The 24,231-nt window shown below is 47.7% G+C and overlaps 42 non-coding genes and 1 pseudogene across 42 annotated transcripts; all 43 read right to left on the bottom strand.

Annotated features, from left to right (window-relative positions):
• Nucleotides 1–6: 6 nt before the first annotated feature.
• LOC123414175 lies at nt 7–125 on the bottom strand. Its single transcript, XR_006614247.1, has one exon. It is a non-coding gene; the product is annotated as a 5S ribosomal RNA (ribosomal RNA).
• A 333-nt stretch (nt 126–458) lies between these two features.
• On the bottom strand, nt 459–577 carry LOC123414110. Its single transcript, XR_006614190.1, has one exon. It is a non-coding gene; the product is annotated as a 5S ribosomal RNA (ribosomal RNA).
• Nucleotides 578–908: 331 nt separating this feature from the next.
• Nucleotides 909–1,027, bottom strand: LOC123413935. The gene has a single exon (XR_006614038.1). It is a non-coding gene; the product is annotated as a 5S ribosomal RNA (ribosomal RNA).
• Nucleotides 1,028–1,794: 767 nt separating this feature from the next.
• Nucleotides 1,795–1,913, bottom strand: LOC123413695. The gene has a single exon (XR_006613816.1). It is a non-coding gene; the product is annotated as a 5S ribosomal RNA (ribosomal RNA).
• A 306-nt stretch (nt 1,914–2,219) lies between these two features.
• On the bottom strand, nt 2,220–2,338 carry LOC123414086. Its single transcript, XR_006614168.1, has one exon. It is a non-coding gene; the product is annotated as a 5S ribosomal RNA (ribosomal RNA).
• A 332-nt stretch (nt 2,339–2,670) lies between these two features.
• On the bottom strand, nt 2,671–2,789 carry LOC123414908. Its single transcript, XR_006614821.1, has one exon. It is a non-coding gene; the product is annotated as a 5S ribosomal RNA (ribosomal RNA).
• A 985-nt stretch (nt 2,790–3,774) lies between these two features.
• Nucleotides 3,775–3,893, bottom strand: LOC123414119. The gene has a single exon (XR_006614198.1). It is a non-coding gene; the product is annotated as a 5S ribosomal RNA (ribosomal RNA).
• Nucleotides 3,894–4,633: 740 nt separating this feature from the next.
• Nucleotides 4,634–4,752, bottom strand: LOC123414905. The gene has a single exon (XR_006614818.1). It is a non-coding gene; the product is annotated as a 5S ribosomal RNA (ribosomal RNA).
• Nucleotides 4,753–5,084: 332 nt separating this feature from the next.
• On the bottom strand, nt 5,085–5,200 carry LOC123413852. The gene has a single exon (XR_006613964.1). It is a non-coding gene; the product is annotated as a 5S ribosomal RNA (ribosomal RNA).
• Nucleotides 5,201–5,841: 641 nt separating this feature from the next.
• Nucleotides 5,842–5,960, bottom strand: LOC123414030. Its single transcript, XR_006614121.1, has one exon. It is a non-coding gene; the product is annotated as a 5S ribosomal RNA (ribosomal RNA).
• A 432-nt stretch (nt 5,961–6,392) lies between these two features.
• LOC123414580 lies at nt 6,393–6,511 on the bottom strand. Its single transcript, XR_006614512.1, has one exon. It is a non-coding gene; the product is annotated as a 5S ribosomal RNA (ribosomal RNA).
• A 946-nt stretch (nt 6,512–7,457) lies between these two features.
• Nucleotides 7,458–7,576, bottom strand: LOC123414134. Its single transcript, XR_006614211.1, has one exon. It is a non-coding gene; the product is annotated as a 5S ribosomal RNA (ribosomal RNA).
• Nucleotides 7,577–8,008: 432 nt separating this feature from the next.
• On the bottom strand, nt 8,009–8,127 carry LOC123414611. Its single transcript, XR_006614540.1, has one exon. It is a non-coding gene; the product is annotated as a 5S ribosomal RNA (ribosomal RNA).
• Nucleotides 8,128–8,765: 638 nt separating this feature from the next.
• On the bottom strand, nt 8,766–8,884 carry LOC123414921. Its single transcript, XR_006614833.1, has one exon. It is a non-coding gene; the product is annotated as a 5S ribosomal RNA (ribosomal RNA).
• A 333-nt stretch (nt 8,885–9,217) lies between these two features.
• Nucleotides 9,218–9,336, bottom strand: LOC123413740. The gene has a single exon (XR_006613857.1). It is a non-coding gene; the product is annotated as a 5S ribosomal RNA (ribosomal RNA).
• Nucleotides 9,337–9,669: 333 nt separating this feature from the next.
• Nucleotides 9,670–9,788, bottom strand: LOC123413699. The gene has a single exon (XR_006613820.1). It is a non-coding gene; the product is annotated as a 5S ribosomal RNA (ribosomal RNA).
• Nucleotides 9,789–10,372: 584 nt separating this feature from the next.
• Nucleotides 10,373–10,491, bottom strand: LOC123414681. Its single transcript, XR_006614609.1, has one exon. It is a non-coding gene; the product is annotated as a 5S ribosomal RNA (ribosomal RNA).
• Nucleotides 10,492–10,825: 334 nt separating this feature from the next.
• On the bottom strand, nt 10,826–10,943 carry LOC123414696. Its single transcript, XR_006614623.1, has one exon. It is a non-coding gene; the product is annotated as a 5S ribosomal RNA (ribosomal RNA).
• Nucleotides 10,944–11,276: 333 nt separating this feature from the next.
• On the bottom strand, nt 11,277–11,395 carry LOC123414937. Its single transcript, XR_006614848.1, has one exon. It is a non-coding gene; the product is annotated as a 5S ribosomal RNA (ribosomal RNA).
• Nucleotides 11,396–11,726: 331 nt separating this feature from the next.
• Nucleotides 11,727–11,845, bottom strand: LOC123413853. Its single transcript, XR_006613965.1, has one exon. It is a non-coding gene; the product is annotated as a 5S ribosomal RNA (ribosomal RNA).
• Nucleotides 11,846–12,613: 768 nt separating this feature from the next.
• On the bottom strand, nt 12,614–12,732 carry LOC123415010. Its single transcript, XR_006614916.1, has one exon. It is a non-coding gene; the product is annotated as a 5S ribosomal RNA (ribosomal RNA).
• Nucleotides 12,733–13,063: 331 nt separating this feature from the next.
• On the bottom strand, nt 13,064–13,182 carry LOC123413709. The gene has a single exon (XR_006613828.1). It is a non-coding gene; the product is annotated as a 5S ribosomal RNA (ribosomal RNA).
• Nucleotides 13,183–13,919: 737 nt separating this feature from the next.
• LOC123414798 lies at nt 13,920–14,038 on the bottom strand. Its single transcript, XR_006614718.1, has one exon. It is a non-coding gene; the product is annotated as a 5S ribosomal RNA (ribosomal RNA).
• A 333-nt stretch (nt 14,039–14,371) lies between these two features.
• Nucleotides 14,372–14,490, bottom strand: LOC123414771. Its single transcript, XR_006614693.1, has one exon. It is a non-coding gene; the product is annotated as a 5S ribosomal RNA (ribosomal RNA).
• Nucleotides 14,491–14,822: 332 nt separating this feature from the next.
• LOC123414646 lies at nt 14,823–14,941 on the bottom strand. Its single transcript, XR_006614575.1, has one exon. It is a non-coding gene; the product is annotated as a 5S ribosomal RNA (ribosomal RNA).
• Nucleotides 14,942–15,272: 331 nt separating this feature from the next.
• LOC123414805 lies at nt 15,273–15,391 on the bottom strand. Its single transcript, XR_006614725.1, has one exon. It is a non-coding gene; the product is annotated as a 5S ribosomal RNA (ribosomal RNA).
• A 738-nt stretch (nt 15,392–16,129) lies between these two features.
• LOC123414790 lies at nt 16,130–16,248 on the bottom strand. Its single transcript, XR_006614711.1, has one exon. It is a non-coding gene; the product is annotated as a 5S ribosomal RNA (ribosomal RNA).
• A 333-nt stretch (nt 16,249–16,581) lies between these two features.
• Nucleotides 16,582–16,700, bottom strand: LOC123414088. The gene has a single exon (XR_006614170.1). It is a non-coding gene; the product is annotated as a 5S ribosomal RNA (ribosomal RNA).
• A 333-nt stretch (nt 16,701–17,033) lies between these two features.
• On the bottom strand, nt 17,034–17,152 carry LOC123414951. The gene has a single exon (XR_006614861.1). It is a non-coding gene; the product is annotated as a 5S ribosomal RNA (ribosomal RNA).
• A 332-nt stretch (nt 17,153–17,484) lies between these two features.
• On the bottom strand, nt 17,485–17,603 carry LOC123414712. Its single transcript, XR_006614638.1, has one exon. It is a non-coding gene; the product is annotated as a 5S ribosomal RNA (ribosomal RNA).
• Nucleotides 17,604–18,206: 603 nt separating this feature from the next.
• LOC123414618 lies at nt 18,207–18,325 on the bottom strand. Its single transcript, XR_006614548.1, has one exon. It is a non-coding gene; the product is annotated as a 5S ribosomal RNA (ribosomal RNA).
• A 332-nt stretch (nt 18,326–18,657) lies between these two features.
• On the bottom strand, nt 18,658–18,776 carry LOC123413714. Its single transcript, XR_006613833.1, has one exon. It is a non-coding gene; the product is annotated as a 5S ribosomal RNA (ribosomal RNA).
• Nucleotides 18,777–19,109: 333 nt separating this feature from the next.
• LOC123414686 lies at nt 19,110–19,228 on the bottom strand. The gene has a single exon (XR_006614613.1). It is a non-coding gene; the product is annotated as a 5S ribosomal RNA (ribosomal RNA).
• Nucleotides 19,229–19,559: 331 nt separating this feature from the next.
• LOC123414807 lies at nt 19,560–19,678 on the bottom strand. The gene has a single exon (XR_006614727.1). It is a non-coding gene; the product is annotated as a 5S ribosomal RNA (ribosomal RNA).
• A 737-nt stretch (nt 19,679–20,415) lies between these two features.
• On the bottom strand, nt 20,416–20,534 carry LOC123414891. The gene has a single exon (XR_006614805.1). It is a non-coding gene; the product is annotated as a 5S ribosomal RNA (ribosomal RNA).
• Nucleotides 20,535–20,865: 331 nt separating this feature from the next.
• On the bottom strand, nt 20,866–20,984 carry LOC123414208. The gene has a single exon (XR_006614271.1). It is a non-coding gene; the product is annotated as a 5S ribosomal RNA (ribosomal RNA).
• Nucleotides 20,985–21,317: 333 nt separating this feature from the next.
• On the bottom strand, nt 21,318–21,428 carry LOC123414203 (annotated as a pseudogene).
• Nucleotides 21,429–21,761: 333 nt separating this feature from the next.
• LOC123413688 lies at nt 21,762–21,880 on the bottom strand. Its single transcript, XR_006613809.1, has one exon. It is a non-coding gene; the product is annotated as a 5S ribosomal RNA (ribosomal RNA).
• Nucleotides 21,881–22,213: 333 nt separating this feature from the next.
• On the bottom strand, nt 22,214–22,332 carry LOC123413743. The gene has a single exon (XR_006613859.1). It is a non-coding gene; the product is annotated as a 5S ribosomal RNA (ribosomal RNA).
• Nucleotides 22,333–22,666: 334 nt separating this feature from the next.
• On the bottom strand, nt 22,667–22,785 carry LOC123414164. The gene has a single exon (XR_006614237.1). It is a non-coding gene; the product is annotated as a 5S ribosomal RNA (ribosomal RNA).
• A 332-nt stretch (nt 22,786–23,117) lies between these two features.
• On the bottom strand, nt 23,118–23,236 carry LOC123413719. Its single transcript, XR_006613837.1, has one exon. It is a non-coding gene; the product is annotated as a 5S ribosomal RNA (ribosomal RNA).
• Nucleotides 23,237–23,568: 332 nt separating this feature from the next.
• Nucleotides 23,569–23,687, bottom strand: LOC123414680. The gene has a single exon (XR_006614608.1). It is a non-coding gene; the product is annotated as a 5S ribosomal RNA (ribosomal RNA).
• A 332-nt stretch (nt 23,688–24,019) lies between these two features.
• Nucleotides 24,020–24,138, bottom strand: LOC123414967. Its single transcript, XR_006614876.1, has one exon. It is a non-coding gene; the product is annotated as a 5S ribosomal RNA (ribosomal RNA).
• Nucleotides 24,139–24,231: the final 93 nt, after the last annotated feature.

The raw sequence follows: 24,231 nt of genomic DNA on the forward strand, positions 1-24,231 counted from the left end.
AAAAGGGGAATGCAACAAGAGGACTTCCCAAGAGGTCACCAATCCTAGTACTACTCTCGCTCAAGCACGCTTAACTTCAGAGTTTTGATGGGATCCGGTGCTTTAGTGCTGGTATGTTCGCATCCGACATGCAATTATCCATTTGTTCCTTATGCTTGCCTCTCCCGTGTCCGTTGCCACATTTGCCTCGACAACGGAGACGAGTTTAACACAAGAATTTCACCGCTCCCTCTCTACCCCGACAACACGAGTACCGCCAGGACCTCTGTGACTTTTCCCACCGTGCTTGACACCCAACGACGCCGCCCCTAGACACGTCAACAATGAGACGCAAGCTAAAACATATCGCAAACGTCAAAAATAAGAAAACTAGTAAACGTCAAAAATAAGAAAACGAGGTCATATAGATCACGCTCCCGCGTCATCCTTGTCACGTGGCGCAAAAATATTTAAAAAGGGGAATGCAACACGCGGACTTCCCAGGAGGTCACCCATCCTAGTACTACTCTCACCCAAGCACGCTTAACTTCATAGTTCTGATGGGATCCGATGTTTTAGTGCTCGTATGTTCGCATCCGACATGCAACTATCCATTTTTTCCTTATGCTTGCCCTCCCGTGTCCATTGCCACATTTGCCTCGACAACGGAGACGAGTTTAACACAAGAATTTCACCGCTCCCTCTCTATCCCGACAACACGAGCACCGCCACGACCTCTGTGACTCTTCCCACCGCGCTTGACACCCAACGACGCCGCCCCTAGACACGTCAACAATGAGACGCAAGCTAAAACATATCGCAAACGTCAAAAATAAGAAAACTAGTAAACGTCAAAAATAAGAAAACGAGGTCATATAGATCACGTTCCGCGTCATCCTTGTCACGTGGCGCAAAAATATTTAAAAAGGGGAATTCAACAAGAGGACTTCCCAAGAGGTCACCCATCCTAGTACTACTCTCGCTCAAGCACGCTTAACTTCGGAGTTCTGATGGGATCCGGTGCTTTAGTGCTGGTATGTTCGCATCCCACATGCAACTATCCATTTGTTCCTTATGCTTGCCCCTCCCGTGTCTATTGCCACATTTGCCTCGACAACGGAGACGAGTTTAACACAAGAATTTCACCGCTCCCTCTCTACCCCGACAACGCGAGCACCGCCAGGACCTCTGTGACTTTTCCCACCGCGCTTGACACCCAACGATGCCGCCCCTAGACACGTCAACAATGAGACGCAAGCTAAAACATATCGCAAACGTCAAAAATAAGAAAACTAGTAAATGTCAAAAATATGAAAACGAGGTCATATAGATCACGCTCCCGCGTCATCCTTGTCACGTGGCGCAAAAATATTTAAAAAGGGGAATGCAACACGAGGACTTCCCAGGAGGTCACCCATCCTAGTACTATTAACTACGGAGTTCTGATGGGATCCGGTGCTTTAGTGCTGGTATGATCGCATCAGACATGCAACTATCCATTTTTTCCTTATGCTTGCCCTCCCGTGTCCATTGCCACGTTTGCCTCGACAACGGAGACGAGTTTAACACAAGAATTTCACCGCTCCCTCTCTACCCCAACAACACGAGCACCGCCACGACCTCTGTGACTTTTCCAACCGCGCTTGACACCCAACGACGCCGCCCCTAGACACGTCAACAATGAGACGCAAGCTAAAACATATCGCAAATGTCAAAAATAAGAAAACTAGTAAACGTCAAAAATAAGAAAACTAGGTCATATAGATCACGCTCCCGCGTCATCCTTGTCACGTGACGCAAAAATATTTAAAAAGAGGAATGCAACACGAGGACTTCCCAGGAGGTCACCGATCTTGGTACTACTCTCGCCCAAGCACGCTTAACTTCGGAGTTCGGATGGGATCCGGTGCTTTAGTGCTCGTATGTTCGCATCCGACATGCAACTATCCATTTTTTCCTTATGCTTGCCCTCCCGTGTCCATTGCCACATTTGCCTCGACAACGGAGACGAGTTTAACACAAGAATTTCACCGCTCCCTCTCTACCCCGACAACACGAGTACCGCCACGACCTCTGTGACTCATTCCACCGCGCTTGACACCCAATGACGCCGCCCCTAGACACGTCAACAATGAGACGCAAGCTAAAACATATCGCAAACGTCAAAAATAAGAAAACGAGGTCATATAGATCACGTTCCGCGTCATCCTTGTTACGTGGCGCAAAAATATTTAAAAAGGGGAATGCAACAAGAGGACTTCCGAGGAGGTCACCCATCCTAGTACTACTCTCGCTCAAGCACGCTTAACTTTGGAGTTCTGATGGGATCCGCTGCTTTAGTGCTGGTATGTTCGCATCCAACATGCAACTATCTATTTGTTCCTTATGCTTGCCCCTCCCGTGTCCATTGCCACATTTGCCTCGACAACGGAGACGAGTTTAACACAAGAATTTCACCGCTCCCTCTCTACCCCGACAACACGAGCACCGCTAGGACCTCTGTGACTTTTCCCACCGCGCTTGACACCCAACGACGCCGCCCCTAGACACGTCAACAATGCGACGCAAGCTAAAACATATCACGAACATCAAAAATAAGAAAACTAGTAAACGTTAAAAATAAAAAACGCGGTCATATAGATCACGCTCCCGCGTCATCCTTGTCACGTGGCGCAAAAATATTTAAAAAGGGGAATGCAACACGAGGACTTCCCAAGAGGTCACCTATCCTAGTACTACTCTCGCCCAAGCACGCCTAACTTCGGAGTTCTGATGGGATCCGGTGCTTTAGTGTTGGTATGATCGCATCCGACATGCAACTATCCATTTTTTCCTTATGCTTGCCCTCCCGTGTCCATTGCCACATTTGCCTCGACAACGGAGACGAGTTTAACAAAAGAATTTCACCGCTCCCGCTCTACCCCGACAACACGAGCACCGCCAGGACCTCTGTGACTTTTCCCACCGCGCTTGACACCCAACGACGCCGCCCCTAGACACGTCAACAATGAGACGCAAGCTAAAACATATCGCAAACGTCAAAAATAAGAAAACTAGTAAACGTCAAAAATAAGAAAACGAGGTCATATAGATCAGTGCTAGTATGATATAAAAAAAACGAGGTCACCCATCCTAGTACTACTCTCGCCCAAGCACGCTTAACTTCGGAGTTCTGATGGGATCAAATGCTGTAGTGCTAGTATGATCGCATCCGACATTCAACTATCTATTTGTTCCTTATGCTTGCCCCTCCCGTGTCCATTGCCACATTTGCCTCGACAACGGACACGAGTTTAACACAAGAATTTAACGGCTCCCTCTCTACCCCGATAACACGAGCACCGCCACGACCTGTGTGACTTTTCCCACCGCGCTTGACACCCAACGACGCCGCCCCTAGACACGTCAACAATGAGACGCAAGCTAAAACATATCACAAACGTCAAAAATAAGAAAACTAGTAAACGTCACAAATAAGAAAACGAGGTCATATAGATCACGCTCCCGCGTCATCCTTGTCACGTGGCGCAAAAATATTTAAAAAGGGGAATGCAACACGAGGACTTCCCAGGAGGTCACCCATCCTAGTACTAGCCAGGACCTCATTGACTCTTCCCACCGCACTTGACACCCAACGACGCCGCCCCTAGACACGTCAACAATGAGACGCAAGCTAAAACATATCACGAACATCAAAAATAAGAAAACTAGTAAACGTTAAAAATAAAAAACGAGGTCATATAGATCACGCTCCCGCGTCATCCTTGTCACGTGGCGCAAAAATATTTAAAAAGGGCAATGCAACACGAGGACTTCCCAAGAGCTCACCCATCCTAGTAGTACTCTCGCCCAAGCACGCTTAACTTCGAAGTTCTGATGGGATCTGGTGCTTTAGTGTTGGTATGATCGCATCCGACATGCAACTATCCATTTTTTCCTTATGCTTGCCCTCCCGTGTCCATTGCCACATTTGCCTCGACAACGGAGACGAGTTTAACACAAGAATTTCACCGCTCCCGCTCTACCCCGACAACATGAGCACCGCCAGGACCTCTGTGACTTTTCCCACCGCGCTTGACACCCAACGACGCCGCCCCTAGACACGTCAACAATGAGACGCAAGCTAAAACATATCACGAACGACAAAAATAAGAAAACTAATAAACGTTAAAAATAAAAAAAAAACGAGGTCATATAGATCAGTGCTAGTATGATATAAAAAAAACCGAGGTCACTCATCCTAGTACTACTCTCGCCCAAGCATGCTTAACTTCGGAGTTCTGATGGGATCCAATGTTCTAGTTCTAGTATGATCGCATCCGACATTCAACTATCTATTTGTTCCTTATGCTTGCCCCTCCCGTGTCCATTGCCACATTTGCCTCGACAACGGAGACGAGTTTAACACAAGAATTTAACGGCTCCCTCTCTACCCCGACAACACGAGCACCGCCACGACCTGTGTGACTTTTCCCACCGCGCTTGACACCCAACGACGCCGCCCCTAGACACGTCAACAATGAGACGCAAGGTAAAACATATCACAAACGTCAAAAATAAGAAAACTAATAAACGTCAAAAATAAGAAAACGAGGTCATATAGATAACGCTCCCGCGTCATCCTTGTCATGTGGCGTCAAAATATTAAAAAAAGGGAATGCAACACGAGGACTTCCCAGGAGGTCACCCATCCTAGTACTACTCTCGCCCAAGCACGCTTAACTTCGGAGTTTTGAAGGCATCCGGTGCTATAGTGCTGGTATGATCGCATCAGACATGCAACTATCCATTTTTTCCTTATGCTTGCCCTCCCGTGTCCATTGCCACATTTGCCTCGACAACGGAGACGAGTTTAACACAAGAATTTCACCGCTCCGTCTCTACCCCAACAACACGAGCACCGCCACGACCTCTGTGACTTTTCCCACCGCGCTTGACACCCAACGACGCCGCCCCTAGACATGTCAACAATGAGACGCAAGCTAAAACATATCGCAAATGTCAAAAATAAGAAAACTAGTAAACGTCAAAAATAAGAAAACGAGGTCATATAGATCACGCTCCCGCGTCATCCTTGTCACGTGGCGCAAAAATATTTAAAAAGAGGAATGCGACACGAGGACCCAGGAGGTCACCCATCCTAGTACTACTCTCGCCCAAGCACGCTTAACTTCGGAGTTCTGATGGGATCCGGTGCTTTAGTGCTGGTATGTTCGCATCCGACATGCAGCTATCCATTTTTTCCTTATGCTTGCCCTCCCGTGTCCATTGCCACATTTGCCTCGACAACGGAGACGAGTTTAACACAAGAATTTCACGGCTCCCTCTCTACCCCGACAACACGAGCACCGCCACGACCTCTGTGACTCTTCCCACCGCGCTTGACACCCAACGACGCCGCCCCTAGACACGTCAACAATGAGACGCAAGCTAAAACATATCGCAAACGTCAAAAATAAGAAAACTAGTAAACGTCAAAAATAAGAAAACGAGGTCATATAGATCACGTTCTGCGTCATCCTTGTCACGTGGCGCAAAAATATTTAAAAAGGGGAATGCAACAAGAGGACCGCCACATTTGCCACATTTGCCTCGACAACGGAGACGAGTTTAACACAAGAATTTCACCGCTCCCTCTCTACCCCGACAACACGAGCACCGCCACGACCTCTGTGACTCTTCCCACCGCGCTTGACACCCAACGACGCCGCCCCTAGACACGTCAACAATGAGACGCAAGCTAAAACATACCGCAAACGTCAAAAATAAGAAAACTAGTAAACGTCAAAAATAGGAAAACGAGGTCATATAGATCACGTTCTGCGTCATCCTTGTCACGTGGCGCAAAAATATTTAAAAAGGGGAATGCAACAAGAGGACTTCCCAGGAGGTCACCCATCCTAGTACTACTCTCGCTCAAGCATGCTTAACTTCGGAGTTTTGATGGGATCCGGTGCTTTACTGCTGGTATGTTCGCATCCGACATGCAACTATCTATTTGTTCCTTATGCTTGCCCCTCCCGTGTCCATTGCCACATTTGTCTCGACAACGGAGACGAGTTTAACACAAGAATTTCACCGCTCCCTCTCTACCCCGACAACATGAGCACCGCCAGGACCTCTGTGACTTTTCGCAGCGCGTTTGACACCCAACGACGCCGCCCCTAGACACGTCAACAACGAGACGCAAGCTAAAACATATCACGAACATCAAAAATAAGAAAACTAGTAAACGTTAAAAATAAAAAACGAGGTCATATAGATCACGCTCCCGCGTCATCTTTGTCACGTGGCGCAAAATCACGAACATCAAAAATAAGAAAACTAGTAAACGTTAAAAATAAAAAAACGAGGTCATATAGATCACGCTCCCGCGTCATCCTTGTCACGTGGCGCAAAAATATTTAAAAAGGGGAATGCAACACGAGGACTTCCCAAGAGGTCAACCATCCTAGTACTACTCTCGCCCAAGCACGCTTAACTTCGGAGTTCTAATGGGATCCGGTGCTTTACTGCTGGTATGATCGCATCCGACATGCAACTATCCATTTTTTCCTTATGCTTGCCCTCCCATGTCCATTGCCACATTTGCCTCGACAACGGAGACGAGTTTAACACAAGAATTTCACCGCTCCCTCTCTACCCCGACAACACGAGCACCGCCAGGACCTCTGTGACTTTTCCCACCGCGCTTGACACCCAACGACGCCGCCCCTAGACACGTCAACAATGAGACGCAAGCTAAAACATATCACGAACGACAAAAATAAGAAAACTAATAAACGCTACAAATAAAAAACCGAAGTCATATAGATCAGTGCTGGTATGATCGCATCCGACATGCAACTATCCATTTTTTCCTTATGCTTGCCCTCCCGTGTCCATTGCCACATTTGCCTCGACAACGGAGACGAGTTTAACACAAGAATTTCACCGCTCCGTCTCTACCCCAACAACACGAGCACCGCCACGACCTCCGTGACTTTTCCCACCGCGCTTGACACCCAACGACGCCGCCCCTAGACACGTCAACAATGAGACGCAAGCTAAAACATATCGCAAACGTCAAAAATAAGAAAACTAGTAAACGTCAAAAATAAGAAAACGAGGTCATATAGATCACGTTCTGCGTCATCCTTGTCACGTGGCGCAAAAATATTTAAAAAGGGGAATGCAACAAGAGGACCGCCACATTTGCCACATTTGCCTCTACAAACGAGACGAGTTTAACACAAGAATTTCACCGCTCCCTCTCTACCCCGACAACACGAGCACCGCCACGACCTCTGTGACTCTTCCCACCGCGCTTGACACCCAACGACGCCGCCCCTAGACACGTCAACAATGAGACGCAAGCCAAAACATATCGCAAACGTCAAAAATAAGAAAACTAGTAAACGTCAAAAATAAGAAAACGAGGTCATATAGATCACGTTCTGCGTCATCCTTGTCACGTGGCGCAAAAATATTTAAAAAGGGGAATGCAACAAGAGGACTTCCCAGGAGGTCACCCATCCTACTACTACTCTCGCTCAAGCATGCTTAACTTCGGAGTTTTGATGGGATCCGGTGCTTTACTGCTGGTATGTTCGCATCCGACATGCAACTATCTATTTGTTCCTTATGCTTGCCCCTCCCGTGTCCATTGCCACATTTGTCTCGACAACGGAGACGAGTTTAACACAAGAATTTCACCGCTCCCTCTCTACCCCGACAACATGAGCACCGGCAGGACCTCTGTGACTTTTCCCAGCGCGTTTGACACCCAACGACGCCGCCCCTAGACACGTCAACAACGAGACGCAAGCTAAAACATATCACGAACATCAAAAATAAGAAAACTAGTAAACGTTAAAAATAAAAAACGAGGTCATATAGATCACGCTCCCGCGTCATCCTTGTCACGTGGCGCAAAATCACGAACATCAAAAATAAGAAAACTAGTAAACGTTAAAAATAAAAAAACGAGGTCATATAGATCACGCTCCCGCGTCATCCTTGTCACATGGCGCAAAAATATTTAAAAAGGGGAATGCAACACGAGGACTTCCCAAGAGGTCACCCATCCTAGTACTACTCCCGCCCAAGCACGCTTAACTTCGGAGTTCTGATGGGATCCGGTGCTTTAGTGCTGGTATGATCGCATCCGACATGCAACTATCCATTTTTTCCTTATGCTTGCCCTCCCATGTCCATTGCCACATTTGCCTCGACAACGGAGACGAGTTTAACATAAGAATTTCACCGCTCCCTCTCTACCCCGACAACACGAGCACCGCCAGGACCTCTGTGACTTTTCCCACCGCGCTTGACACCCAACGACGCCGCCCCTAGACACGTCAACAATGAGACGCAAGCTAAAACATATCACGAACGACAAAAATAAGAAAACAAATAAACGTTAAAAATAAAAAACCGAAGTCATATAGATCAGTGCTGGTATGATCGCATCCGACATTCAACTATCTATTTGTTCCTTGTGCTTGCCCCTCCCGTGTCCATTGCCACATTTGCCTCGACAACGGAGACGAGTTTAACACAAGAATTTCACCGCTCCCTCTCTACCCCGACAACACGAGCACCACCACGACCTCTGTGACTTTTCGCACCGCGCTTGACACCCAACGACGCCGCCCCTAGATACGTCAACAATGAGACGCAAGCTAAAACATATCACAAACGTCAAAAATAAGAAAACTAGTAAACGTCAAAAATAAGAAAACGAGGTCATATAGATCACGCTCCCGCGTCATCCTTGTCACGTGGCGCAAAAATATTTAAAAAGGGGAATGCAACACAAGGACTTCCCAGGAGGTCACCCATCCTAGTACTACTCTTGCCCAAGCATGATTAACTTTGGAGTTCTGATGGGATCCGGTGCTTTAGTGCTGGTATGATCGCATCGGACATGCAACTATCTATTTGTTCCTTATGCTTGCCCCTCCCGTGTCCATTGCCACATTTGCCTCGACAACGGAGACGAGTTTAACACAAGAATTTGACCGCTCCCTGTTTACCCCGACAACACGAGCACCCCCACGACCTCTGTGATTTTTCCCACCGCGCTTGACACCCAACGACGCCGCCCCTAGACACGTCAACAATGAGACGCAAGCTAAAACATATCACAAACGTCAAAAATAAGAAAACTAGTAAACGTCAAAAATAAGAAAACGAGGTCATATAGATCACGCTCCCGCGTCATTCTTGTCACGTGGCGCAAAAATATTTAAAAAGGGTAATGCAACACGAGGACTTCCGAGGAGGTCACCCATCCTAGTACTACTCTCGCCCAAGCACGCTTAACTTCGGAGTTCTGATGGGATCCGGTGCTTTAGTGCTGGTATGATCGCATCCGACATGCAACTATCTATTTTTCCCTTATGCTTGCCCCTCCCGTGTCCATTGCCACATTTGCCTCGACAACGGAGACGAGTTTAACACAAGAATTTCACCGCTCCCTCTCTACCCCGACAACACGAGCACCGCCAGGACCTCGGTGACTTTTCCCACCGCGCTTGACACCCAACAACGCCGCCCCTAGACACGTCAACAATGAGACGCAAGCTAAAACATATCACAAACATCAAAAATAAGAAAACTAGTAAACGTCAAAAATAAAAGAACGAGGTCATATAGATCACGCTCCCGCGTCATCGTTGTCACGTGGCGCAAAAAAATTTAAAAATGGGAATGCAACACGAGGACTTCTGAGAAGGTCACCCTTCCTAGTACTACTCTCGCCCAAGCACGCTTAACTCCGGAGTTCTGATGGGATCCAATGCTTCAGTGCTGGTATGATCGCATCCGACATTCAACTATCTATTTGTTCCTTATGCTTGCCCCTCCCGTGTCCATTGCCACATTTGCCTCGACAACGGAGACGAGTTTAACACAAGAATTTCACCGCTCCCTCTCTACCCCGACAACACGAGCACCGCCACGACCTCTGTGACTTTTCCCACCGCGCTTGACACCCAACGACGCCGCCCCTAGACACGTCAACAATGAGACGCAAGCTAAAACATATCACAAACGTCAAAAAAAAGAAAACTAGTAAACGTCACAAATAAGAAAACAAGGTCATATAGATCACGCTCCCGCGTCATCCTTGTCACGTGGCGCAAAAATATTTAAAAAGGGGAATGCAACACGAGGACTTCCCAGGAGGTCACCCATCCTAGTACTAGCCAGGACCTCTGTGACTTTTCCCACCGCGCTTGACACCCAACGACACCGGCCCTAGACACGTCAACAATGAGACGCAAGCTAAAACATATCACGAACGTCCAAAAATAAGAAAACTAGTAAACGTCAAAAATAAGAAAACGAGGTCATATAGATCACGCTCCCGCGTCATCCTTGGCACGTGGCGCAAAAATATTTAAAAAGGGGAATGCAACACGAGGACTTCCTAGGAGGTCACCCATCCTAGTACTACTCTCGCCCAAGCATGCTTAACTTTGGAGTTCTGATGGGATCCGGTGCTTTAGTGCTGGTATGACCGCATCCGACATGCAACTAACCATTTTTTTCCTTATGCTTGCCCCTCCCGTGTCCATTGCCACATTTGCCTCGACAACGGAGACGAGTTTAACACAAGAATTTCACCGCTCCCTCTTTACCCCGACAACACGAGCACCCCCACGACCTCTGTGACTTTTCCCACCGCGCTTGACACCCAACGACGCCGCCCCTAGACACGTCTACAATGAGACGCAAGCTAAAATATATCACAAACGTCAAAAATAAGAAAACTAGTAAACGTCAAAAATAATAAAACGAGGTCATATAGATCACGCTCCCGCTTCATTCTTGTCACGTGGCACGAAAATATTTAAAAAGGGGAATGCAACACGAGGACTTCCGAGGAGGTCACCCATCCTAGTACTACTCTCGCCCAAGCACGTTAACTTCGGAGTTCTGATGGGATCCGGTGCTTTAGTGCTGGTATGATCGCATCCGACATGCAACTATCTATTTTTTCCTTATGCTTGCCCCTCCCGTGTCCATTGCCACATTTGCCTCGACAACGGAGACGAGTTTATCACAAGAATTTCACCGCTCCCTCTCTACCCCGACAACACGAGCACCGCCACGACCTCTGTGACTTTTCCCACCGCGCTTGACACCCAACGACGCCGCCCCTAGACACGTCAACAATGAGACGCAAGCTAAAACATATCGCAAACGTCAAAAATAAGAAAACTGGTAAACGTCAAAAATAAGAAAACGAGGTCATATAGATCACGCTCCCGCGTCATCCTTGTCACGTGGCGGAAAAATATTTAAAAAGAGGAATGCAACACGAGGACTTCCCAGGAGGTCACCCATCCTAGTACTACTCTCGCCCAAGCACGCTTAACTTCGGAGTCCTGATGGGATCCGGTGCTTTAGTGCTGGTATGTTCGCATCCGACATGCAACTATCCATTTTTTCCTTATGCTTGCCCTCCCGTGTCCATTGCCACATTTACCTCGACAACGGAGACGAGTTTAACACAAGAATTTCACCGCTCGCTCTCTACCCCGACAACACGAGCACCGCCACGACCTCTATGACTCTTCCCACCGCGCTTGACACCCAACGACGCCGCCCCTAGACACGTCAACAATGAGACGCAAGCTAAAACATATCGCAAACGTCAAAAATAAGAAAACTAGTAAACGTCAAAAATAAGAAAACGAGGTCATATAGATCATGTTCCGCGTCATCCTTGTCACGTGGCGCAAAAATATTTAAAAAGGGGAATGCAACAAGAGGACTTCCCAAGAGGTCACCCATCCTAGTACTACTCTCGCTCAAGCACGCTTAACTTCGGAGTTCTAATGGGATCCGATGCTTTAGTGCTGGTATGTTCGCATCCAACATGCAACTATCCATTTGTTCCTTATGCTTATCCCTCCCGTGTCTATTGCCACATTTGCCTCGACAACGGAGACGAGTTTAACACAAGAATTTCACCGCTCCCTCTCTACCCCGACAACACGAGCACCGCCAGGACCTCTGTGACTTTTCCCACCACGCTTGACACCCAACGACGCCGCCCCTAGACACGTCAACAATGAGACGCAAGCTAAAACATATCGCAAACGTCAAAAATAAGAAAACTAGTAAACGTCAAAAATACGAAAACGAGGTCATATAGATCACGCTCCCGCGTCATCCTTGTCACGTGGCGCAAAAATATTTAAAAAGGGGAATGCAACACGAGGACTTCCCAGGAGGTCACCCATCCTAGTACTATTAACTACAGAGTTCTGATGGGATCCGGTGCTTTAGTGCTGGTATGATCGCATCCGACATTCAACTATCTATTTGTTCCTTATGCTTGCCCCTCCCGTGTCCATTGCCACATTTGCCTCGACAACGGAGACGAGTTTAACACAAGAATTTCACCGCTCCCTCTCTACCCCGACAACACGAGCACCGCCACGACCTCTGTGACTTTTCCCACCGCGCTTGACACCGAACGACGCCGCCCCTAGACACGTCAACAATGAGACGCAAGCTAAAACATATCACAAACGTCAAAAATAAGAAAACTAGTAAACGTCAAAAATAAGAAAACGAGGTCATATAGATCACGCTCCCGCGTCATCCTTGTCACGTGGCGCAAAAATATTTAAAAAGGGGAATGCAACACGAGGACTTCCAAGGAGTTAACCCACCTTGGTACTACTCTCGCCCAAGCACGCTTAACTTCGGAGTTCTGATGGGATCCGGTGCTTTAGTGCTGGTATGATCGCATCAAACATGCCACTATCCATTTTTTCCTTATGCTTGCCCTCCCGTGTCCATTGCCACATTTGCCTCGACAACGGAGACGAGTTTAACACAAGAATTTCACCGCTCCCTCTCTATCCCGACAACACGAGCACCGCCACGACCTCTGTGACTTTTCCCACCGCGCTTGACACCCAACGACGCCGCCCCTAGACATGTCAACAATGAGACGCAAGCTAAAACATATCACGAACATCAAAAATAAGAAAACTAGTAAACGTTAAAAATGAAAAACGAGGTCATATAGATCACGCTCCCGCGTCATCCTTGTCATGTGGCGCAAAAATATTTAAAAAGGGGAATGCAACACGAGGACTTCCCAAGAGGTCAGCTATCCTAGTACTACTCTCGCCCAAGCACGCTTAACTTCGGAGTTCTGATGGGATCCGGTGCTTTAGTGTTGGGATGATCGCATCCGACATGCAACTATCCATTTTTTCCTTATGCTTGCCCTCCCGTGTCCATTGCCACATTTGCCTCGACAACGGAGACGAGTTTAACACAAGAATTTCACCGCTCCCGCTCTACCCCGACAACACGAGCACCGCCAGGACCTCTGTGACTTTTCCCACCGCGCTTGACACCCAATGACGCCGCCCCTAGACACGTCAACAATGAGACGCAAGCTAAAACATATCACGAACGACAAAAACAAGAAAACTATTAAACGTTAAAAATAAAAAAAACGAGGTCATATAGATCGGTGCTAGTATGATATAAAAAAAACGAGGTCACCCATCCTAGTACTACTCTCGCCCAAGCACGCTTAACTTCGGAGTTCTGATGGGATCCAATGCTGTAGTGCTAGTATGATCGCATCCGACATTCAACTATCTATTTGTTCCTTATGCTTGCCCCTCCCGTGGCCATTGCCACATTTGCCTCGACAACGGAGACGAGTTTAACACAAGAATTTAACGGCTCCCTCTCTACCCCGACAACACGAGCACCGCCACGACCTGCGTGACTTTTCCCACCGCGCTTGACACCCCACGACGCCGCCCCTAGACACGTCAACAATGAGACGCAAGCTAAAACATATCACAAACGTCCAAAATAAGAAAACTAGTAAACGTCAAAAATAAGAAAACGAGGTCATATAGATCACGCTCCCGCGTCATCCTTGGCACGTGGCGCAAAAATATTTAAAAAGGGGAATGCAACACGAGGACTTCCCAGGAGGTCACCCATCCTAGTACTACTCCCGCCCAAGCATGCTTAACTTTGGAGTTCTGATGGGATTCGGTGCTTTAGTGCTGGTATGATTGCATCCGACATGCAACTATCCATTTTTTCCTTATGCTTGCCCCTCCCGTGTCCATTGCCACATTTGCCTCGACAACGGAGACGAGTTTAACACAAGAATTTCACCGCTCCCTCTTTACCCCGACAACACGAGTACCCCCACGACCTCTGTGACTTTTCCCACCGCGCTTGACACCCAACGACGCCGCCCGTAGACACGTCTACAATGAGACGCAAGCTAAAAGATATCACAAACGTCAAAAATAAGAAAACTAGTAAACGTAAAAAATAATAAAATGAGGTCATATAGATCACGCTCCCGCTTCATTCTTGTCACGTGGCACAAAAATATTTAAAAAGGGGAATGCAACACGAGGACTTCCGAGGAGGTCACCCATCCTAGTACTACTCTCGCCCAAGCACGCTTCACTTCGGAGTTCTGATGGGATCCGGTGCTTTAGTGCTGGTATGATCGCATCCGACATGCAACTATCCATTTTTTCCTTATGCTTGCCCTCCCGTGTCCATTGCCACATTTGCCTCGACAACGGAGACGAGTTTAACACAAGAATTTCACCGCTCCCTCTCTACCCCAACAACACGAGCACCGCCACGACCTTTGTGACTTTTCGCACCGCGCTTGACACCCAACGACGCCGCCCCTAGACACGTCAACAATGAGACGCAAGCTAAAACATATCGCAAATGTCAAAAATAAGAAAACTAGTAAACGTCAAAAATAAGAAAACTAGGTCATATAGATCACGCTCGCGCGTCATCCTTGTCACGTGACGCAAAAATATTTTAAAAGAGGAATGCAACACGAGGACTTCCCAGGAGGTCACCCACCTTGGTACTACTCTCGCCCAAGCACGCTTAACTTCGGAGTTCTGATGGGATCCGCTGCTTTAGTGCTGGTATGTTCGCATCCAACATGCAACTATCCATTTTTTCCTTATGCTTGCCCTCCCGTGTCCATTGCCACATTTGCCTCGACAACAGAGACGAGTTTAACACAAGAAATTCACCGCTCCCTCTCTACCCCGACAACACGAGCACCGCCACGACCTCTGTGACTTTTCCCACCGCGCTTGACACCCAACGACGCCGCCCCTAGACATGTCAACAATGAGACGCAAGCTAAAACATATCACGAACATCAAAAATAAGAAAACTAGTAAACGTTAAAAATGAAAAACGAGGTCATATAGATCACGCTCCCGCGTCACCCTTGTCACGTGGCGCAAAAATATTTAAAAAGGGGAATGCAACACGAGGACTTCCCAAGAGGTCACCTATCCTAGTACTACTCTCGCCCAAGCACGCTTAACTTCGGAGTTCTGATGGGATCCGGTGCTTTAGTGTTGGGATGATCGCATCCGACATGCAACTATCCATTTTTTCCTTATGCTTGCCCTCCCGTGTCCATTGCCACACTTGCCTCGACAACGGAGACGAGTTTAACACAAGAATTTCACCGCTCCCGCTCTACCCCGACAACACGAGCACCGCCAGGACCTCTGTGACTTTTCCCACCGCGCTTGACACCCAACGACGCCGCCCCTAGACACGTCAACAATGAGACGCAAGCTAAAACATATCACGAACGACCAAAACAAGAAAACTATTAAACGTTAAAAATAAAAAAAAACGAGGTCATATAGATCAGTGCTAGTATGATATAAAAAAAACGAGGTCACCCATCCTAGTACTACTCTCGCCCAAGCACGCTTAACTTCGGAGTTCTGATGGGATCCAATGTTGTAGTGCTAGTATGATCGCATCCGACATTCAACTATCTATTTGTTCCTTATGCTTGCCCCTCCCGTGGCCATTGCCACATTTGCCTCGACAACGGAGACGAGTTTAACACAAGAATTTAACGGCTCCCTCTCTACCCCGACAACACGAGCACCGCCACGACCTGCGTGACTTTTCCCACCGCGCTTGACACCCCACGACGCCGCCCCTAGACACGTCAACAATGAGACGCAAGCTAAAACATATCACAAACGTCCAAAATAAGAAAACTAGTAAACGTCAAAAATAAGAAAACGAGGTCATATAGATCACGCTCCCGCGTCATCCTTGGCACGTGGCGCAAAAATATTTAAAAAGGGGAATGCAACACGAGGACTTCCCAGGAGGTCACCCATCCTAGTACTACTACCGCCCAAGCATGCTTAACTTTGGAGTTCTGATGGGATCCGGTGCTTTAGTGCTGGTATGATCGCATCCGACATGCAACTATCTATTTTTTCCTTATGCTTGCCCCTCCCGTGTCCATTGCCACATTTGCCTCGACAACGGAGACGAGTTTAACACAAGAATTTCACCGCTCCCTCTTTACCCCGACAACACGAGTACCCCCACGACCTCTGTGACTTTTCCCACCGCGCTTGACACCCAACGACGCCGCCCGTAGACACGTCTACAATGAGACGCAAGCTAAAAGATATCACAAACGTCAAAAATAAGAAAACTAGTAAACGTAAAAAATAATAAAATGAGGTCATATAGATCACGCTCCCGCTTCATTCTTGTCACGTGGCACAAAAATATTTAAAAAGGGGAATGCAACACGAGGACTTCCGAGGAGGTCACCCATCCTAGTACTACTCTCGCCCAAGCACGCTTAACTTCGGAGTTCTGATGGGATCCGGTGCTTTAGTGCTGGTATGATCGCATCCGACATGCAACTATCTATTTTTTCCTTATGCTTGCCCCTCCCGTGTCCATTGCCACATTTGCCTCGACAACGGAGACGAGTTTAACACAAGAATTTCACCGCTCCCTCTCTACCCCGACAACACGAGCACCGCCAGGACCTCGGTGACTTTTCCCACCGTGCTTGACACCCAACGACGCCGCCCCTAGACACGTCAACAATGAGACGCAAGCTAAAACATATCACAAACATCAAAAATAAGAAAACTAGTAAACGTCAAAAATAAAAGAACGAGGTCATATAGATCACGCTCCCGCCTCATCCTTGTCACGTGGCGCAAAAATATTTAAAAAGGGGAATGCAACACAAGGAATTCCCAGGAGGTCACCCATCCTAGTACTACTATCGCCCAAGCACGCTTAACTTCAGAGTTCTGATGGGATCCAGTGCTTTAGTGCTGGTATGATCGCATCTCACATGCAACTATCTATTTGTTCCTTATGCTTGCCCCTCCCGTGTCCATTGCCACATTTGCCTCGACAAAGAAGACGAGTTTAACACAAGAATTTCACCGCTCCCTCTCTACCCCGACAACACGAGCACCGCCACGACCTCTGTGACTTTTCCCACCGCGCTTGACACCCAACGACGCCGCCCCTAGACACATGAACAATGAGACGCAAGCTAAAACATATCACGAACGTTAAAAATATGAAACTAGTAAACGTCAAAAATAAGAAAACGAGGTCATATAGATCACGCTCCCGCGTCATCCTTGTCACGTGGCGCAAAAATATTTAAAAATGGGAATGCAACACAAGGACTTCCAAGAAGGTCACCCATCCTAGTACTACTCTCGCCCAAGCACGCTTAACTTCGGAGTTCTGATGGGATCCAATGCTTCAGTGCTGGTATGATCGCATCCGACATTCAACTATCTATTTGTTCCTTATGCTTGCCCCTCCCGTGTCCATTGCCACATTTGCCTCGACAACGGAGACGAGTTTAACACAAGAATTTCACCGCTCCCTCTCTACCCCGACAACACGAGCACCGCCACGACCTCTGTGACTTTTCCCACCGCGCTTGACACCCAACGACGCCGCCCCTAGACGCGTCTACAATGAGACGCAAGCTAAAAGATATCACAAACGTCAAAAATAAGAAAACTAGTAAACGTCAAAAATAAGAAAACGAGGTCATATAGATCACGCTCCCGCATCATCCTTGTCTCCCGTGTCCATTGCCACATTTGCCTCGACAACGGAGACGAGTTTAACACAAGAATTTCACCGCTCCCTCTCTATCCCGACAACACGAGCACCGCCACGACCTCGGTGACTTTTCCCACCGTGCTTGACACCCAACGACGCCGCCCCTAGACACGTCAACAATGAGACGCAAGCTAAAACATATCACAAACATCAAAAATAAGAAAACTAGTAAACGTCAAAAATAAAAGAACGAGGTCATATAGATCACGCTCCCGCGTCATCCTTGTCACGTGGCGCAAAAATATTTAAAAAGGGGAATGCAACACAAGGAATTCCCAGGAGGTCACCCATCCTAGTACTACTCTCGCCCAAGCACGCTTAACTTCAGAGTTCTGATGGGATCCAGTGCTTTAGTGCTGGTATGATCGCATCTCACATGCAACTATCTATTTGTTCCTTATGCTTGCCCCTCCCGTGTCCATTGCCACATTTGCCTCGACAACGGAGACGAGTTTAACACAAGAATTTCACCGCTCCCTCTCTACCCCGACAACACGAGCACCGCCACGACCTCTGTGACTTTTCCCACCGCGCTTGACACCCAACGACGCCGCCCCTAGACACATGAACAATGAGACGCAAGCTAAAACATATCACGAACGTTAAAAATATGAAACTAGTAAACGTCAAAAATAAGAAAACGAGGTCATATAGATCACGCTCCCGCGTCATCCTTTTCACGTGGCGCAAAAATATTTAAAAATGGGAATGCAACACAAGGACTTACAAGAAGGTCACCCATCCTAGTACTACTCTCGCCCAAGCACGCTTAACTTCGGAGTTCTGATGGGATCCAATGCTTCAGTGCTGGTATGATCGCATCCGACATTCAACTATCTATTTGTTCCTTATGCTTGCCCCTCCCGTGTCCATTGCCACATTTGCCTCGACAACGGAGACCAGTTTAACACAAGAATTTCACCGCTCCCTCTCTACCCCGACAACACGAGCACCGCCACGACCTCTGTGACTTTTCCCACCGCGCTTGACACCCAACGACGCCGCCCCTAGACGCGTCAACAATGAGACGCAAGCTAAAACATATCACAAACGTCAAAAATAAGAAAACTAGTAAACGTCAAAAATAAGAAAACGAGGTCATATAGATCACGCTCCCGCATCATCGTTGTCACGTGGCGCAAAAATATTTAAAAAGGGGAATGCAACACGAGGACTTCCAAGGAGTTAACCCATCCTAGTACTACTCTCGCCCAAGCACGCTTAACTTCGGAGTTCTGATGGGATCCGGTGCTTTAGTGCTGGTATGATCGCATCCAACATGCCACTATCCATTTTTTCCTTATGCTTGCCCTCCCGTGTCCATTGCCACATTTGCCTCGACAACGGAGACGAGTTTAACACAAGAATTTCACCGCTCCCTCTCTATCCCGACAAAACGAGCACCGCCACGACCTCTGTGACTTTTCCCACGGCGCTTGACACCCAACGACGCCGCCCCTAGACATGTCAACAATGAGACGCAAGCTAAAACATATCACGAACATCAAAAATAAGAAAACTAGTAAACGTTAAAAATGAAAAACGAGGTCATATAGATCACGCTCCCGCGTCATCCTTGTCACGTGGCGCAAAAATATTTAAAAAGGGGAATGCAACACGAGGACTTCCCAAGAGGTCACCTATCCTAGTACTACTCTCGCCCAAGCACGCTTAACTTCGGAGTTCTGATGGGATCCGGTGCTTTAGTGTTGGGATGATCGCATCCGACATGCAACTATCCATTTTTTCCTTATGCTTGCCCTCCCGTGTCCATTGCCACATTTGCCTCGACAACGGAGACGAGTTTAACACAAGAATTTCACCGCTCCCGCTCTACCCCGACAACACGAGCACCGCCAGGACCTCTGTGACTTTTCCCACCGCGCTTGACACCCAACGACGCCGCCCCTAGACACGTCAACAATGAGACGCAAGCTAAAACATATCACGAACGACAAAAACAAGAAAACTATTAAACGTTAAAAATAAAAAAAACGAGGTCATATAGATCAGTGCTAGTATGATATAAAAAAAACGAGGTCACCCATCCTAGTACTACTCTCGCCCAAGCACGCTTAACTTGGGAGTTCTGATGGGATCCAATGTTGTAGTGCTAGTATGATCGCATCCGACATTCAACTATCTATTTGTTCCTTGTGCTTGCCCCTCCCGTGGCCATTGCCACATTTGCCTCGACAACGGAGACGAGTTTAACACAAGAATTTAACGGCTCCCTCTCTACCCCGACAACACGAGCACCGCCACGACCTGCGTGACTTTTCCCACCGCGCTTGACACCCCACGACGCCGCCCCTAGACACGTCAACAATGAGACGCAAGCTAAAACATATCACAAACGTCCAAAATAAGAAAACTAGTAAACGTCAAAAATAAGAAAACGAGGTCATATAGATCACGCTCCCGCGTCATCCTTGGCACGTGGCGCAAAAATATTTAAAAAGGGGAATGCAACACGAGGACTTCCCAGGAGGTCACCCATCCTAGTACTACTCCCGCCCAAGCATGCTTAACTTTGGAGTTCTGATGGGATTCGGTGCTTTAGTGCTGGTATGACTGCATCCGACATGCAATTATCCATTTTTTCCTTATGCTTGCCCCTCCCGTGTCCATTGCCACATTTGCCTCGACAACGGAGACGAGTTTAACACAAGAATTTCACCGCTCCCTCTTTACCCCGACAACACGAGTACCCCCACGACCTCTGTGACTTCCCACCGCGCTTGACACCCAACGACGCCGCCCGTAGACACGTCTACAATGAGACGCAAGCTAAAAGATATCACAAACGTCAAAAATAAGAAAACTAGTAAACGTAAAAAATAATAAAATGAGGTCATATAGATCACGCTCCCGCTTCATTCTTGTCACGTGGCACAAAAATATTTAAAAAGGGGAATGCAACACGAGGACTTCCGAGGAGGTCACCCATCCTAGTACTACTCTCGCCCAAGCACGCTTAACTTCGGAGTTCTGATGGGATCCGGTGCTTTAGTGCTGGTATGATCGCATCCGACATGCAACTATCTATTTTTTCCTTATGCTTGCCCCTCCCGTGTCCATTGCCACATTTGCCTCGACAACGGAGACGAGTTTAACACAAGAATTTCACCGCTCCCTCTCTACCCCGACAACACGAGCACCGCCAGGACCTCGGTGACTTTTCCCACCGTGCTTGACACCCAACGACGCCGCCCCTAGACACGTCAACAATGAGACGCAAGCTAAAACATATCACAAACATCAAAAATAAGAAAACTAGTAAACGTCAAAAATAAAAGAACGAGGTCATATAGATCACGCTCCCGCGTCATCCTTGTCACGTGGCGCAAAAATATTTAAAAAGGGGAATGCAACACAAGGAATTCCCAGGAGGTCTAGTACTACTCTCGCCCAAGCACGCTTAACTTCGGAGTTCTGATGGGATCCAATGCTTCAGTGCTGGTATGATCGCATCCGACATTCAACTATCTATTTGTTCCTTATGCTTGCCCCTCCCGTGTCCATTGCCACATTTGCCTCGACAACGGAGACCAGTTTAACACAAGAATTTCACCGCTCCCTCTCTACCCCGACAACACGAGCACCGCCACGACCTCTGTGACTTTTCCCACCGCGCTTGACACCCAACGACGCCGCCCCTAGACGCGTCAACAATGAGACGCAAGCTAAAACATATCACAAACGTCAAAAATAAGAAAACTAGTAAACGTCAAAAATAAGAAAACGAGGTCATATAGATCACGCTCCCGCATCATCCTTGTCACGTGGCGCAAAAATATTTAAAAAGGGGAATGCAACACGAGGACTTCCAAGGAGTTAACCCATCCTAGTACTACTCTCGCCCAAGCACGCTTAACTTCGGAGTTCTGATGGGATCCAATGCTTCAGTGCTGGTATGATCGCATCCGACATTCAACTATCTATTTGTTCCTTATGCTTGCCCCTCCCGTGTCCATTGCCACATTTGCCTCGACAACGGAGACGAGTTTAACACAAGAATTTCACCGCTCCCTCTCTACCCCGACAACACGAGCACCGCCACGACCTCTGTGACTTTTCCCACCGCGCTTGACACCCAACGACGCCGCCCCTAGACGCGTCAACAATGAGACTCAAGCTAAAACATATCACAAACGTCAAAAATAAGAAAACTAGTAAACGTCAAAAATAAGAAAACGAGGTCATATAGATCACGCTCCCGCGTCATCCTTGTCACGTGGCGCAAAAATATTTAAAAAGGGGAATGCAACACGAGGACTTCCAAGGAGTTAACCCGTCCTAATACTACTCTCGCCCAAGCACGCTTAACTTCGGAGTTCTGATGGGATCCGGTGCTTTAGTGCTGGTATGATCGCATCCAACATGCCACTATCTATTTGTTCCTTATGCTTGCCGCTCCCGTGTCCATTGCCACATTTGCCTCGACAACGAAGACGAGTTTAACACAAGAATTTCACCGCTCCCTCTCTACCCCGACAACAGGAGCACCGCCAGGACCTCTCTGACTTTTCCCACCGCGCTTGACACCCAACGACGCCGCCCCTAGAATCGTCAACAATGAGACGCAAGCTAAAACATATCAGAAACATCAAAAAAAGAAAACTAGTAAACGTCAAAAATAAAAAAAAACGAGGTCATATAGATCACGCTCCCGCGTCATCCTTGTCACGTGGCGCAAAACTGTTTAAAAAGGGGAATGCAACACGAGGACTTCCCAGTAGGTCACCCATCCTAATACTACTCTCGCCCAAGCATGCTTAACTTCAGAGTTTTGATGGGATCCGGTGCTTTGGTGCTGTTATGATCGCGTCCGACACGCAACCATCTATTTGTTCCTTATGCTTGCCCCTCCCGTGTCCATTGCCACATTTGCCTCGACAACGGGGACGAATTTAACACAAGAATTTCACCGCTCCCTCTCTACCCCGACAACACGAGCACCGCCACGACCTGTGTGACTTTTCCCACCGCGCTTGACACCCAACGACGCGGCCCCTAGACACGTCAACAATAAGACGCAAGCTAAAACATATCACAAATGTCAAAATTAGAAAACTAGTAAACGTCAAAAATAAGAAAACGAGGTCATATAGATCACGCTCCCGCGTCATCCTTGTCACGTGGCGCAAAAATATTTCAAAAGGGGAATGCAACACGAGGACTTCCCACGAGGTCACCCATCCTAGTACTACTCTTGCCCAAGCACGCTTCACTTCCGAGTTCTAATGGGATCCGGTGCTTTATTGCTGGTATGATCGCATCCAACTGTCAACTATCTATTTGTTCCTTATGCTTGCCCCTCCCGTGTCCATTGCCACATTTGCCTCGACAACGGAGACGAGTTTAACACAAGAATTTCACCGCTCCCTCTATACCCCGACAACACGAGCACCGCCACGACCTCTATGACTTTTCCCACCGCGCTTGACACCCAACGACGCCTCCCCTCGACACGTCAACAATGAGACGCAAGCTAAAACATATCACAAATGTCAAAAATAAGAAAACAAGTAAACGTCAAAAATAAGAAACGAGGTCATATAGATTACGCTCCCGCGTCGTCCTTGTCACGTGGCGCAAAAATATTTAAAAAGGGGAATGCAACACGAGGACTTCCTAGGAGGTCACCCATCCTAGTACTACTCTCGCCCAAGCATGCTTCACTTCGGAGTTCTGATGGGATCCGGTGCTTTAGTGCTGGTATGATCGCATCACACATGCAACTATCTATTTGTTCCTTATGCTTGCCCCTCCCGTGTCCATTGCCACATTTGCCTCGACAACGGAGACGAGTTTAAGACAAGAATTTCACCGATCCCTCTCTACCCCGACAACACGAGCACCGCCAGGACCTCTGTGACTTTTCCCACCGCGCTTGACACCCAACGACGCGGCCCCTAGACACGTCAACAATAAGACGCAAGCTAAAACATATCACAAATGTCAAAATTAGAAAACTAGTAAACGTCAAAAATAAGAAAACGAGGTCATATAGATCACGCTCCCGCGTCATCATTGTCAAGTGACACAAAAATATTTAAAAAGGGGAATGCAACACGAGGACTTCCCAGGAGGTCATCCATCCTAGTACTACTCTCGCCCAAGCACGCTTAACTTCGGAGTTCTGATGGGATCCGGTGCTTTAGTGCTGGTATGATCGCATCCGACATGCAACTATCTATTTGTTCTTTATGCTTGCCTCTCCTGTGTCCATTGCCACATTTACCTCGACAACGGAGACGAGTTTAACACAAGAAT

The sequence above is a fragment of the Hordeum vulgare genome, chromosome 7H (genome assembly GCF_904849725.1).
Source record: "Hordeum vulgare subsp. vulgare chromosome 7H, MorexV3_pseudomolecules_assembly, whole genome shotgun sequence".
NCBI classification, from domain to species: domain Eukaryota; kingdom Viridiplantae; phylum Streptophyta; class Magnoliopsida; order Poales; family Poaceae; genus Hordeum; species Hordeum vulgare.